General features: G+C 46.8%; 1 long non-coding RNA gene across 1 annotated transcript in view; it reads left to right on the plus strand.

The window, feature by feature from the left end:
* Positions 1 to 4,619, plus strand: part of LOC116968240 — a 10,899-nt gene extending 6,280 nt beyond the window's left edge. Inside the window, exons 2-3 of the long non-coding RNA XR_004410429.1 lie at positions 913 to 915; positions 4,610 to 4,619. This is a non-coding gene — a long non-coding RNA (uncharacterized LOC116968240). The remainder of the gene's footprint in view (positions 1 to 912; positions 916 to 4,609) is intronic.
* Positions 4,620 to 10,746: the final 6,127 nt, after the last annotated feature.

Raw genomic sequence — 10,746 nt, forward strand, 5'->3', positions numbered from 1 at the left:
CACACTAAAAGATAGGACCAACTATTGTCTTTCTTTCTGCAGCACAAACCTTCAGCACAATCTCCCGCCTCGAATCAAAGTTGTAATCATTTATGCAGAGTGTTTATTCACCCTCATGGGTCGGGATGGCAAAACTTACTCGGCAGGTTAGGCAGCATCTCTGGTAGAGAAAGGTCGGTGACATTTTGGGCCGGGACCCTTCTTCAGACTGATTGTAGTGGGGGGGGGGTGAAAGCTAGAATTTAACTGCAGGGAATTTTAAGCAAAGGCTTGAATATTGACTTCTCTAATTTTAAGTAACCCTCTCCCTCTCTCCCCATCCCTCTCCCTTCCCAGTTCCCCGACCAGTCCTTGTTTCCATTTTATCTCTGTTTGTTCGGCTGCCACCTTCTCCGAGCTAACAAGTCAACATTTCCCTTGATCTTAGGTACACAAAATTGCTGGGGAAACTCAGCGGGTGCAGCAGCATCAATGGAGCGAAGGAATAGGTGACGTTTCGGGCCAAAACCCTTCTTCAGACTGATAGGGGGGTTTTGTGGGTTTGGGGGCACAGGAGAGAGCAGATTGGCAAATTCCGGTGTGGTTTCCTTCGATCAGCTGTTTGGGAAATACTGAAAGACTGAATCTCAGTTACTGAGGAACAGATGAGAATTACTCAGAAGATTGTTCCTATGGTGACAGGGTTTCACCTTATTAAAGGACTTGCAAATAATGCGTCAATCGGAAGATAGAAGCTTTCAGAAAGCCTTATCTGTAAACACATTCTGCAGCAGAGATAATGGTCTTAGAAAACACTGTTTGCATTTGTGTATTCTGCTGCTGCTAAGAATTTCAGAGGCCAATGTTCTATTCATGAGCTAATAATTGATTTTCAAATGCTCTAACCACTATCCAGTGGAGACTGCAGCCAAGGCTGTTCACTCTGGATAAAGAGAAATCTATTTTATGCGTGGGAGGGAACTGCAGATGCTGGTTTACACCGAAGGTAGACACAAAATGCTGGAGTAACTCAGCGGGACGGGCAGCTTCTCTGGAGGGAAGGAATGGGTGATGTTTTGCGACGAGGCCCTTCGTCAGTCTGAAGAAGGGTCTCGACCCGAAACGTTACCTATTCCTTCACTTCAGGGAAGCTGCCTGTCCCGCTGAGTTTAGTTTAGAGATACAGCGTGGAAACAGGCACTTCGACCCACCGAGTCCACGCCGACCAGCGATCCCCGCACATTTAACTAAATGGTGGTAGGTATACGGAACAAGCTGTCAAAGGATGCTTCCAAGGACACACTCCAAAGACGTACAGGTTTGTAGGCTAATTGTCTTGGTAAAATTGCAAATTGTCTCTAGTGTGTGTGTGTCGGATAGTGTTAATGTACAGGGATCGCTGGCCAGCATGGACTCAGTGGGCCGAATGGGCTGTATCTCTAAACTGGAACCGTCAACTAGAGGGATATGGTTTTGCTGCCAGGTCAAACATAGTACAAGATCTCTGATATATAAAATTCTGTTTCCATTTGCACATTGCTCTGGATTGCAATTTAATCTGGTGTGCTCCATGTCTTCAAACCCCAGGAGAGGTTGATCAAATCATGTTATGCAAATCTAAGTTTATTAAATAGTGTCTAACTAGCTTCAATCTAGTCAGTGCCCTCATGTTTCCTTTATCATCATGACTTCTTTGCATATCTTTCATTCATTTGTTTTATATCTCCCCACATCACCGTCTATATCTCTCCTTTCCCTCTCCCCTGACTCTCAGTCTGAAGAAGAGTCTCAACCCGAAACGTCACCCATTCCTTCTCTCCAGAGATGCTGCCTGTCCCGCTGAGTTACTCCAAATTTTTGTGTCAATCGTTGGTTTAAACCAGCGTCTGCGATTCCTCCCTACACGTAATTTTATTTCATAGATAACAGGTGCAGGAGTAGGCCATTCGGCCCTCCGAGCCAGCACCGCCATTCAATATGATCATGGCTGATCATCCAAAATCAGTGCCCGTTCCTGCTTACTCCCCATATCCCTTGATTCCGTTAGCTCTAAGAACTAAATCTAACTCTCTCTTTAATATATCCTTCCTTCAGGTCTCCCTTCAACCTCTGGCCTTCCAGGGAAAATTATCCGATGCTGGATTTTTGACTGCAAGTTATAAGATGGCGAAGATCTCCCATCTCTTCAGCAGAGGGGAAGAGTCTCAACCAGAAATGTCACCCATTCCTTCTCTCCAGAGATGCTGCCCGTCCCGCTGAGTTACTCCAGCAAAGGAGAATGTTTAGCAGCACTTCAACTCCCCCTCCCATTCCGAATCTGACCTTTCTGTCCTGGGCCTCCTCCACGGCCAGAGTGAGCACCACTGGTAATCGGAGGAGCAGCTCCTCATATTCCGCTTGGGCAGTCTGCACCCTAGTGGCATAAACATTGACCTCCAATTTCCGGTAGCCCTTGCTATCTCCTCCCCTTCTCAGCTCTCCCTCAGCCCTCGGGCTCCTCCTCTTCCTTTCTCCTTTCTTCTCCCCCCTCCCCCCCCACCCTACATCAGTCCGAAGAAGGGTTTCGTCCCAAAACGTCGCCTATTTCCTTCGCTCCATAGATGCTGCTGCACCCGCTGAGTTTCTCCAGCACTTTTGTCTACCTCCTGTTTAGCATCACTCAGGCAAGGAGCAACGGGGCTAGATGTTGAGGTGATGTGTCTGGGATAGCATAGGGTTCATGAGCCTCATTAGGCTTCTCGCAAGCCAGCCAGCATCAGTCAATATCTAAAGCAGCCACGAACACAGGTCGGCAGAATGGAGTCACAGCTTTGATGCGTTTATCAAAGGCTTTGGGGGAAGGAATATCAGGATCAAAGCTAATCGCTACATTACTCACAGCGAAGAGAAAACTAGAGAGGTGATGGAGAGTATATTTGCAGAAGTGAAACTAAGGAATTTTTTGCACTTTGCAACGTTAATCTCCACGGGGCTCGGATAGCTCAGCGGCATCGGTGGAAACAAAGCGATCGGGTGGTGAAAGCATAAATGGCCTGTCCCACTTACGTGATTTTTTTCGGCGACTGCCGGCACCCGTCACAGTCGCAGCAGGTTGGTGGAAATTTTTTTTGAATGTGGAAAATCCAGCGGCGACTGGAAAAAGGTACGACTCTTTGGGCGACTGCTCGCCACCAAACAGGCGCGATAGTCGCAGCAGGTTGCCGAAAATGTTTTGAATGTGGAAAATCTTTGGGCGACTACTCATCACCAAACAGGCGTCAACCCCCGCAAATTTCCGGCAACCTGCTGCGACTATCGCGCCTGTTTGGTGGCGAATAGTCGCCTAAAGAGTCGTACCTTTTTCCAGTCACCGCTGGATTTTCAACACGTTGAACATTTTCGGCGCGGAAAACAAATCGCGTAAGTAAAAATCGCGTAAGATTGCAAAACAAAAAGATAAGATACAAGTGTCAGGTCAAATTAACTGGGATAAATCTCATCCATAACAACAGGTATGAATTTTTGGAGAGTCTAAATTTTGTGAACAGTCTGAAGAAGGGTTTCGGCCCGAAACGTTGCCCATTTCCTTCGCTCCATAGATGCTGCTGCACCCGCTGAGTTTCTCCAGCATTTTTGTCTACCTTCGATTTTCCAGCATCTGCAGTTCCTTCTTCAACATGGGGTTTCGGCCCGAAACGTTGCCTATTTCCTTGATGCTGGAAAATCGAAGGTAGACAAAAGTGCTGGAGAAACTCAGCGGGTGCAGCAGCATCTATGGAACGAAGGAAATAGGCAACGTTTCGGTTTGAAACCCTGAAGGAAATAGGCAACGTTTCGGGTCGAAACCCGAAAGGGTTTCGACCCGAAACGTTGCCTATTTCCTTCGTGCCATAGATGCTGCTGCACCCGCTGAGTTTCTCCAGCACTTTTGTCTACCTTCGATTTTCCAGCATCTGCAGTTCCTCCTTATACACTAAGCCTGAAGGGTTTCGACCCGAAACGTTGCCTATTTCCTTCGTTCCATAGATGCTGCTGCACCCGCTGAGTTTCTCCAGCATTTATGTCTACCTTCAATTTTCCAGCATCTGCAGTTCCTTCTTAAACAACAGTTAATGGACTCAGAGATCTTAACAATCTCCATGTAAATCTGAGTATTATTGCATAATTTACTCCAAGATATATGCATTGCTCCTGATCCTAAAACATAACACAAAAAAACAACGCCAGGCTTGCTAAATCCATCACTTCTCAACAACAAGAAAGAATAAATTAAAAACTGCCCTGATCACTTAATTGATTAAATTGCTGCTTTATTCCATTCCGTACATCATTAGCATCAAACCACTTTAAAATTGATTCTTTCATTCCCTGCCCTGGTTTTGATGTTAATATTCTTGTTTTATAATAAAGTGCAGGTGATGTAATTTTGTGGCATCAGGAATTGTTGTTGAGGATCGATCGAAGGTGGTTGGTTTTCCTGAGAATTCAACTCGCATATTGTGTCGGTTTGCTTTTGTTCTCTGCTCATTTTCAGCGTCTGAGAGTCGCTATTGTGACTATAGATAGATACAAAAAGCTGGAGTAATGCCCCTTCACAGAAACCTCTGGAGACTTTGCGCCCCCACCCAAGGTTTCCGTGCGGTTCCCGGAGGTTGCAGGTGGTTGCCGGAGGTTGCAGGTAGTGGAAGCAGGTAGGGAGACTGACAAAAACCTCCGGGAACCGCACGGAAACCTTGGGTGGGGCGCAAAGTCTCCAGAGGTTTCCGTTCAGGTTTCCTAAGTGGGACAGGGGCATAACTCAGCGGGACAGGCAGCATCTCTGGAGAGAAGGAAATGGATCGAGACCCATTCTTCAGAAGGTAAAGGTCCTTGACCCGAAACGTCACCCATTCCTTCTCTCCCGAGATGCTGCCTGTCCCGCTGAGTTACTCCAGCATTTTGTGCCGATCTTCTGTTTAAACCAGCATCTGCAGTCCCTTCCTCCACTATTGTGACAATGTATATTTCCCATCCCTTGTGAAAGATGTTGAACCAATTCCTTGAAACAATCCTTCTGATGAAGATGTGACCACGTTGTTTTAAAAAAAAAAGAGTTTTAGTTGAGTTTAATTTTAGTTTTAGAGATACAGCGCAGAAACGGGCCCTTCAGCCCATCGAGCCCACGCCGCCCAGCACACTAAAGGGCCTGTCCCATTGGGCACCATTTGCGCGTCACGCAGGTGGTGGGCGAAGATTTTGTGAATCCCAAAATCCTGGGGTGCCGCGTGTCCCTGCCTACGCCGCCACGCCTCACCGTGCGCGCGTCGTGCGTTGTGACGTGTAAATGATGTCACGTAAATGACGCCCAAGTGGGATAGGCCCTTAACACTATCCGACACGCTAGGGACAATTTACGATTTTTACCGAAACCAATCCTGCACGTCTTTGGAGTGCGGGAGGAAACCGAAGATCTCGGAGAAAACCCACGCAGGTCACGGGGAGAACGTGCAAACTCCGTACGGACAGCGCCCGGGTCTCTGGCGCTGTGAGGCAGCAACTCTACCGCTGCGCCACCCAAAAACAACGGGAGGATACCTTAAGACTTTAATACCTTAAGAGCAGTGTTTTTTTTTTAAATTTTGATTTTATTCGAAGCAATTGTACAAAGACACAACGCTCGGCATCGAGAATGATGCAATTAATGTACAGCTTCCTTTTTAACCTAGTAACCTAAATTGGAAAAATGGAGAATAGGAAACAAAGGGAAAGCAAGAATAGAAGTGAAAGATAGAATAGAGGAGCAGTGTTTAAGAAGGAACTGCAGATGCTGGAAAATCGAAGTGCTGGAGAAACTCAGCGGGTGAGGCAGCATCTATGGAGCGAAGGAGATAGGCGAGCTGCACAACAGATGTCTCTGCGTTAAGAGCGGGATGTTAAGATACCTTAAGAAGATGCTGTGATGGTGAAATGTTGCTGAGGATGGCAGAAATTGTGAAGGTTGATGTGTTGAAAGCAACAAAACTGTTGGGTTGTAAGTTGATGACCAGGGGGGGCTCTTCATTCTTGCTCTGAAGGGTAGCAGAGAGAGAGAGGAGGGAAGAATGTTGGCAGCCTAGATCTGTGTGGTATTTTGATGTCAAAAGCTTTGTATTTGATATTGAGAATTAGGAATTCTTGGTGGTGGCTGGAGTTTAGCCTTCACAGTTACACCCCCGGGCAAACCTAGAGTTGCAGCTTCATTATTTAGCAGAAATGTAAGAAAATATGACAAGCATGGCAGCTATAAGGGGAAAGAGAATGAGAGAATGAAGAGAGGGGGGTGGTGGCAGGAGGGAAGGAAAGAGAGAAGGCTTGTTGACACAAGGAACTGCAGATGCTGGTTAACAAAAAATGACACAAAGCGCTGGAGTGAAAGCCCTGTCCCACTGTACGAGTTCATTCCAAGAGCTCTCCCGAGTTTAAAAAAAAATCAAACTCGTGGTAAGGACGTAGAATGTACGTTGTGGGTACGTCGGAGCTCGGGGACGGCTCGTAACACTAACGGCAGGTACTCGGGAAACGCGGAAAGCCAGGGAAGACTCGTGAAGATTTTTCAACGTGTTGAAAAATGTCCACGAGAGCACCGAGTACCGACGAGCGGCCATTACCGTAAATCTCCGAGTTCGAATCAGGGGAAACGCGGGAGAACTCTTGAATGAACTCGTACAGTGGGACAGGGGTTTAACTCAATGGGTCAGGCAGAATCATTGGAGAACATAGATAGGTGACAAAAGAAGAGTCTCGACCCAAAACGTCACCCGTTCCGTCTCCCCAGAGATGCTGCCGGTCCCGCTGAGTTACACAAGAATTTTGTGTCTATCCTCGATGTAAACCAGCATCTGCTGTTCCTTCCTGCACATTTTGTCAGAAAATAGTGTTGAAAATAAAGGATGCACCTACAGTTTATGGTCAAATAAACTGCGAGGTGAACACTGATGAAAATCACACTGGACTGGAGCATCGATATTCCATCATTGGCCCCCTAAACATGCACATACAGGGATGATCAGTAGATCAGACACACCCCATAGTGCGAAGATAGACACAAAATGCTGGAGTAACTCAGCGGGACAGGTAGCGTCTCTGGAGAGAAGGAATGGGTGACGTTTCAGGTCGAGACCCTTCATCAACCCGAAACGTCACCCGTTCCTTCTCCCCAGAGATGCCGCCTGTCCCGCAGAGTTACTCCAGCATTTTGTGTCTATCTTCGGTGTAAACCAGCATCTGCAGTTCCTTCCTACACAACCCAAAGAGCTTTGTAAATGTAAAACGCCTGAAATATTTCTAAGTATAAACATCTGAAGCAGCATCTCCTGAGAAGCAGATGCATTTTTCACACGTTTCATTTACTGAAAACAGTCAGCTATGGAAGATAGATTGTATTTATTAAATGTAGTGGTTTGTCAGGGTTCACCATCCTCCCACCCGAGATATAGGGACTCATGGAGTCTCTCTTCCACGCTTCCATTATCCTTTTTGGAAACATAGAAAAATAGGTGCAGGAGTAGAGGCCATTCGGCCCTTCGAGCCTGCACCACCATTCAATATGATCATGGCTGATCATCTAAAATCAGTACCCCGTTCTTGCTTTTCCCCCCATAACCCTTGATTCCTTTAGCCCCGAGCTAAATGTATTTCCACTGTCTGCCCTTTGCTGTGGAATTGAGGCGAGTTTGATTTAGAAATACTGCGCACTTTAGTGGAACAACATTCAACAGCGGGCAAAATGGAAATGATGAACCTGCCGCGATGCACGGTGGATTTATTGGAGCAGAAATGCCTCTTCACATACTGGAGGCAGGCCACTAGATGGAACAAGGAACAAGCCATTTAGAGCACTGACCTGCTTAAAAAACAGGTCTAAAAATAAGCGGAGCTGCAGAATGCTTTGTTGCAGGTTAAAGAGGAGTGCAACAAATGAGGAAACGGAACTATTATTTTTTAATACCTTGTTAAATAATACTAATAATATTAATGCACAAAATCAGCATTTCATTCCTGTGAGTGTTTGGCTCCAGACTCACTACAGACATCAATATCATTTACAGTCAGTCTTTCAAACTGATGAATTGCCTGTTGTGATAGAAATATAGTGGATATATGAAATTTACAATGCAGGAAATACTGTAATCACACACCAGGCTCGGCAGTATGGAAGAATGTAGAATATAGAACAGTGACACACAGAGTGCTGGAGTAACTCAGTGGGTCAATAGACAATAGACAATAGGTGCAGGAGTAGGCCATTCGGCCCTGCGAGCCAGCACCGCCATTCAATGTGATCATGGCTGATCATCCCCAATCAGTACCCCGTTCCTGCCTTCTCCCCATATCCCCTGACTCCGCTATTTTTAAGAGCCCTATCTAGCTCTCTCTTGAAAGCATCCAGAGAACCTGCCTCCACTGAGGCAGAGAATTCCACAGACTCACCACTCTCTGTGTGAAAAAGTGTTTCCTCGTCTCCGTTCTAAATGGCTTACTCCTTATTCAGGTCAGGCAGCATCTGTGGAGAACATGGATAGGTGACGTTTCACAGAGTGCTGGAGTAACTCAGCGGGTCAGGCAGCATCTGTGGAGAACATGGATAGGTGACGTTTCACAAAGTGCTGGAGTAACTCAGCGGGTCAGGCAGCATCTGTGGAGAACATGGATAGGTGACGTTTCACAAAGTGCTGGAGTAACTCAGCGGGTCAGGCAGCATCTGTGGAGAACATGGATAGGTGACGTTTCACAAAGTGCTGGAGTAACTCAGCGGGTCAGGCAGCATCTGTGGAGAACACGGATAGGTGACGTTTCACAAAGTGCTGGAGTAACTCAGCGGGTCAGGCAGCATCTGTGGAGAACATGGATAGGTGACGTTTCTGGTCGAGACCCTTCATCAGGCTGAACAGGCTGTTTTGGCCCCTGCTGAACACAACACTGCTAAAGTCATCCCCCGTCTGCCTGCACGCGATCCATATCCCTCCGTTCCAAGGACGCGATGACACGATGCCCTCTGTGATGCATCGGGCGGCAATTCTGTCAACATGTTGGATGACGCCAGAGCCCAACAGCGAGCGACATCGTCCGAAACACGAGCTCACGAATGCTGGAACAGCGCAGCATTAGAACAGGCCCTTCGGCCCACAATGTTAGTGCTCAACATGACTGCGCTACAACAATCCAATTTGGTGCAACCGCTCCTAGTAGCTAATACCCCCCTCCTCGCGCTCCCATGGCTCGCCTCCCTCTCCGATGGACCTCCTCACATCGCCAAGAGCGAAAGCGAGCAAGTGCCAATTAGAAACATTGAAAATAGGTGCAGGAGTAGAGGCCATTCGGCCCTTCGAGCCTGCACCAACCATTCAATATGATCATGGCTGATCATCCAACTCAATATCCCATCCCTGCCTTCTCTCCATACCCCCTGATCCCTTTAGCCACAAGGGCCACATCTAACTCCCTCTTAAATATAGCCAATGAACTGTGGCCTCAACTACCTTCTGTGGCAGAGAATTCCACAGATTCACCACTCTCTGTGTGAAAAATGATTTTCTCATCTCGGTCCTAAAAGATTTCCCCCTTAACCTTAAACTGTGTGACCCCTAGTTCTGGACTTCCCCAACATCGGGAACAATCTTCCTGCATCTAGCCTGTCCAACCCCTTAAGAATTTTGTACGTTTCTATAAGATCCCCCCTCAATCTTCTAAATTCTAGCAAGTACAAGCCGAGTCTATCCAGTCTTTCTTCATATGAAAGTCCTGCCATCCCAGGAATCAGTCTGGTGAACCTTCTCTGTACTCCCTCTATGGCAAGAATGTCTTTCCTCAGATTAGGGAATGGGGTACTCCTGCACCTATTGTCTATTGTTTATTTCGTGCTCACTGGTCAGTGGAAAGACAATACATGATTACAATCGAGCCATTGACAGGTTACAGGTACATGATAAGGAAATAACATTTAGTGCAAGGTAAAGCCAGTGAAGTCTAATCAAGGAAATTAGTCCACTAGACTTTAGTGACTAGAGTATCATCAACAGTTCTAATCCATTGCTGCAGTACAGGCTCTGTAAGTTTCTATTAGATCCCCCCACAATCTTCTAAATCCTAGCTTCCAATCCCCACGCGTTTGACCTTTGCTGGACTGTTCATCGTTACACCTCCATGTAGCAATTGAGAGCAACATATTCAAGCGGAACTAAAATGGCCGGTAAATTTCACACCGATCAGTTTTCCCTATGTCTTCTCAGCTTACATCAATTATTAAAGAGCTACTTCGCACATCCTGCTGCACAATGTCTAAATCAATGAGTCGGGCAGAAGCATTAGCTGGTCCCTGGCGCTGGCCATAAAATTTAATGAAAGAAATTAAAGGAATTACTCAAAATGTTATTGAGAGTGGAAGCAAGAAGTTGTAAAGATGTCAAATGATACAAAGGATTGTCAATTGAAATGCTCCACACTGCAGTGGGCGAGAGAGGCGGGGGGTGGTTCTTATGCAGAATGTCCAGGAGTTGAGTGGGATTTCCAGCAGCAGATGGCACTATCAAAGGAAGAAGAAACTCGAATTCTTCTTGGTTTAGAGATACAGCGCGGAAACAGGCCCTTTGGCCCACGGTGTCCGCGCCGACCAGCGATCCCCGCACACTAACACTGTCCAACACACACACACACACACTAGGGGGAAATTGACAATTTTACCGAAGCCAATTAGCCCACATACCTGCACGTCTTTGGAGTGTGGGAGGAAACCGGAGCTCCCGGAGAAAACCCACGCAGGTCACGGGGAGA

This window comes from Amblyraja radiata, chromosome X, assembly GCF_010909765.2.
Source record: "Amblyraja radiata isolate CabotCenter1 chromosome X, sAmbRad1.1.pri, whole genome shotgun sequence".
In the NCBI taxonomy this organism is placed as follows: domain Eukaryota; kingdom Metazoa; phylum Chordata; class Chondrichthyes; order Rajiformes; family Rajidae; genus Amblyraja; species Amblyraja radiata.